Here is a 5,093-nt window from a genome sequence, read left to right on the forward strand (position 1 = left end):
TTGGCTCTGTAGTAGGCAATTCACTTATTTGTGGAGTAAACATTCAACATTAGATGAATGAATGATGGATGACATATTTTGGGTCCCCTTCAATGCCCTGTTGGACCTTGATATGGTTTGGCTCTATGTTCCCATCCAAATCTCACCTTGAATTGTAATCCCGTAATCCCCACATGTCAAGGATGGGACCAGGTTGAGGTAATTGAATCATGGGGGGTAGTTTCCCCCATGCTGTTCTCATGATAATTTGTGAGTCTCAGGAGACCTGATGGTTTTATAAGCATCTGGCATTTCCCCTGCTTGCACTCATTCTCTCTCCTTCCACCCTATGAAGAGGTGCCTTCTGCCTTGATTGTAAGTTTCCTGAGGCCTCCCCTGCCTTGTGGAACTGTGAGCTAATTAAACCTTTTTCTTTGTAAATTGCCCAGTCTTGGGTATTCATAGCAGCATGAGAACGGGCTAATACAGACCTACTGCATAATTTGTGGAGACTTGTGCAAAATGAAAATGCAGGGTGCCATGTTCAAAACTTATTAAGAATTTTAAGACATGACATCAAAGTATTAAGCCAAGCCAGGACCCTTATAAGTGCTGGACTCTGTGCAACTGCAAAGGTCATATGCCCGTGAAGTCTGCATAGTGCCCTGTCTAGAGCAGGTACCTGGTCTCTTTCCAGAAATTTATTCACTTGCCATCTTGTATTTTCTTCCGCTTTCTCATCAGCCACTCATTTCTTAAGTGTTCCTAATCTAGTTTCTGCCTCAGACTGCCACTCATTTCTTAAGTGCTCCTAGTTTCTGCCACAGGCTATAGAAATTGTTTTTCCAAGGTCACAAGCGATTATCTAACTGTCAAATTAATTTCCCTGTTCTTAAATGTTAATCCTCCCTGACCCAGGGATTAACATTACTGCCTGTTCCTCCTTTTTTTTCTTTTTCTTTTTTTTTTTTTTAGACAGAATCTCGCTCTGCTGCCCAGGCTGAAGTGCAGCAGCATGATCTTGGCTCACTGCAACCTCTACCTACTGGATTTAAGCGATTCTCCTGCGTCAACATCCCAAGTAGCTGGGATTACAGGCATGTACCAGCATACCTGGCTAAGTTTTATTTATTTTTATTTTTCATTTTTTGAGTTGGAGTTTTGCTTTCGTTGCCCAGGCTGGATTGCAGTGGCGCGATCTCGGCTCACTACAACCTCCGCCTGCCAGGTTCAAGTGATTCTCCTGCCTCAGCCTCCTGAGTAGCTGGGATTACAGGCGCGTAATCCCACCATGCCCAGCTAATTTTTTGTATTTTTAGTAGAGACAGGGTTTCATCATGTGGGCCAGGTTAGTCTCAAACACCTGACCTCAGGTGATCCACCCGCCTTGGCCTCCCAAAGTGCAGGGATTACAGGTGTGAGTCACCACACCCGGCCCTGTTCCTTCTTTTCGATGTTTTCATTTTTTGTCTTTATTAAGGACATTGATTCTTCCCTTTAGTTCATCATTGCTTCCTTCTGGATCCTTCCCTTTTTGCATTTTCTCTCTCCTCTTGTTTCCATAAGGTTTTGTCACACTGAGGTATGGAACTTCCTGAGAAACTTTGTGAAATGCACCCATTGTTCTCCTAGGAGTGACCACTTTCCCTGGGAAAAGTATGAGGTGGTGTAAGTGCGTGAGAACTCTCAGGGAATTTGTACATGCCTAGTGGGAAGCTAAAGAGGAGGTTAGGCCTGATTAGTGTGTTAAGATGACAAGATATATCACTTCCTTCTCCCAACACACACTGACCTCCCCCCACCCAACACACCCCCCACAGTTGAGTGATTTAGAGACTGAGGAGGTAATTTGATACAAGAAGTATCGAGGAGTCATTCACAGGGACTATGTTCTCTTTCAGACAAATCCCAATTTGGAAGTCTGAAAAGGCTGAAATCTTTTTGGTAGGTGCTTTACAAAAGACTTTCACATAAAACTTTGATTAAATAAATTAGTTACACTTTTACTAACTTGTCTTCTGTTATAAGAGTGTTGGCCATGACCTTTACAATGGGTAAGGAAAGGTGTCACACCTCCACTTTTTTCCCCATAAAATTGACCTTTTGAAGAGATCAGGACAAATTAATTTGTAGGATGCTTTACATTTTGGGTTTATTTGATTGTTTTCTCCAGGTGCGATTTAGCTTGATTCTCTATCTCCTTCATTTCCTATAAATTGGAAGGTTAAATCCAAACTCTTATTAACTTCAAATTAATCAGGTTGAGCAAGAATATATCAGAGGTGATGATGTGTACTTTAGATTGTTGTGTCACATCAGGTGGCACACAATATCAGATTGTCCCGCTATTTGTGATGTTAAATGTCATCAAAGTGGTAAAGCCCTCCTTTGTAATTAGAAGGTCATCTGTGAGGTGGTACTTTAGTCCCATGCAAATATCGGACCCCAAAACAACCTTTCCCATTATGTGTTAGCATTCTTGATCACCCTTGACTGAATTATTTCATTAGGGATGACAGAATGATGACTTTTCTAATTATATCATTTCTTCTACATTTATTAGCTAGCGTTTATAAATACACACACACACACACACGCACACACACAACGTTTCTTCAGCTGGGAATGAACTACAATTCCTCCTTAAAAGACGGGGTAGGTGCTTTAATTACCAATTTTCAGAATAAGAAGTTAGTATAACAGTCACCTTCAAAGGTGGCAAATTATCTTTTTTCTCTCTGAGTATCACTATAGATTCATGGGTTTTTATTTATTCACTGTTTTATAATCAATTGCAGTCATTATTCCTTTTGATATTTAAATTGCCCCAAATTTGGCCTCTGTGTCCTTTTGAATTCTCTCTCAGGTGCATTTGAATTTTATTAATCAAAACAAACTCTATATGGTGGAATTTAGGCAACATTTGGAAGAGATCTGGGGAAGAGGAAAGGGAGAGAGTGGCTACTAAATAGGTAGGGTATCACTGCCAGCAAGATTGTCCTTGGAGTCAGCCAGTGTAAGCACATCTCGACCTGGGAGTCTTTTCTTCCTTCACATTTAAGCCCCAGATTTACAAAAAAGCTGCATCGTTTTCCATAATTAATTTGCAATGGGAGACCAAAATTGCTGTATGAATGTTTGGCTCATTTGTAAGTTAAGAACTGCCTGCTTACCTATGTAGGAATGGTGAAGATAACTATAACCCAAATGTAATTCATTAAAGGGAAATACTCATCAGTAGCAATATCGGATATTAAATGAGGAAAATATGTTAGTATGTAGTGACGTGAGACTTCTGACTGAGATGTGTGAGAGAAAACAGATCCACGGGACCTTCCACACACACAAACTTAGCTGTTCTGTGCCTTGTTCCTTCGTGTCCTGCTGAGTTCACATTAACAAATGAATCCCAGGCCAGGCACAGTGGCTCATGCTTGTAATTCCAGCACTTTGGGAGGTCGAGGCAGGCAGATCACAAAGTGAGGAGATCGAGACCATCCTGGCTAACACGGTAAAACCCCGTCTGTACTAAAAACTACAAAAAATTAGCCGGGCGCGGTGGCGGTTGCCTGTAGCCCCAGCTACTCAGGAGGCTGAGGCAGGAGAATGGCGTGAACCCAGGAGGTGGAGCTTGCAGTGAGCCGAGATCACACCACTGCACTGCAGCCTGGGCGACAGAGTGAGACTCTGTCTCCAAAAAAAAAACACACAAACAAAAACAAATGAAGCCCAGAGCTTTGGGTTATCTTAGCTCTCCCTGGGAGATCTATGTCTTAAGAAAATTTCTTGTGACAATAATACCTTAACCCAAAGCAAGCATTTTCAAATGGTGGGAATAAGAGTCAGTGAAGCAAGTCAGTGGAAGAATTTGATTTTAGACAGAAACTCTTTCAACAAGTCACACCATAATAGCTCCTTCCAATTCTGCTATACCGATCTCTAGCCCAGGCTACAATCTTAACAGCTATATGGCTGTAAACAAGGTAGAACGTGGAGATTAAATTACCTGAATGACAGGAAATCTCCTTTCTGGTGGAAGCAAGGACAAATGCTTTCATATTGCTGTGAGTATAGTAATGCTCAAGAGATATTTAATGTGCGAAATTTAAATAACACTCTGGGCTGGGCGCAGTGGCTCATGCCTGTAATCGCAGCATTTTGGGAGGCCGAGGTGAGAGGATCACCTGAGGTCAGGAGTTTGAGACCAGCCTGGCCAACAGAGTGAAACCCCATCTCTACTAAAAACACAAAAATTAGCTGGGTGTGATGGCATGCATCTATAGTCCGAGCTACTTGGGAGGCTGAGGCAGGAGAATTGCTTGAACCCGGAAGGCGGAGGTTACAGTGAGCCGAGATTGTGCCACCGCACTCCAGCCTGGGTGACACAGCGAGACTCTATCTCATAATAATAATAATAAAATAACACTCTGTAAAGGCTTAAAGAATGCAAGACATTTAAGGTTGCCTATGTTTTCAGTAACCTCTCAACCCCGTTTCATTCTGTTTACTTAAATTCCCATTTAGATTTTAGAATACTTTTGCTTTATTTGCTGATTTTAATTTCTTTGTATTTTCCTTTCTTCTGGTTCATCTGGTCCTCTTGCTATTACTGACTTAATTAATTTCTTGGGCTCTGGCATCATTTTTCTTCCCACCAACAACTTTTTAAATATATACTTCAGTTTTTGTAATCAATAAACTTTTGGTTTTCTTTACTAAGTAAATATGAAGGGGACACTGCTAAGCCTGTATCTTATACAAAATTATACACAATCTTAGATGGCAAATAATTTGAAAATTAATCAAGGATCTAGATTTGCCAAGCTTAAGTGTGATTCAGGTATTCCTCCTCCCCTGGATTAATCTAAGCAGAGTCCTTCCCTAGCTGAGATTCTTTTTGTTACTGTTGTTTACCTTAGAGCTCTGCTCAAGTAAATGGTCTCTCTCTCTCTGTACAAGGAATCTGGGTATGAGCTGCTAAGGAGTTACTTCTGCCCCCACATCATTAAATGGAAAAAAACGTATACCAAGTAAAGTGCTATTTTATTTATTTATTATTATTTATTTATTTGAGACAGAGTTTCGCTCTTGTCTCTCAGGCTGGAGTGCAGTGG

General features: G+C 41.1%; 1 pseudogene; it reads right to left on the reverse strand.

Moving 5' to 3' along the window:
* Nucleotides 1–1,438: 1,438 nt before the first annotated feature.
* LOC105548091 overlaps nt 1,439–5,093 on the reverse strand; it is a 10,502-nt pseudogene continuing 6,847 nt past the window's right edge.

This window comes from Mandrillus leucophaeus, unplaced genomic scaffold, assembly GCF_000951045.1.
Source record: "Mandrillus leucophaeus isolate KB7577 unplaced genomic scaffold, Mleu.le_1.0 Scaffold40, whole genome shotgun sequence".
NCBI lineage: Eukaryota > Metazoa > Chordata > Mammalia > Primates > Cercopithecidae > Mandrillus > Mandrillus leucophaeus.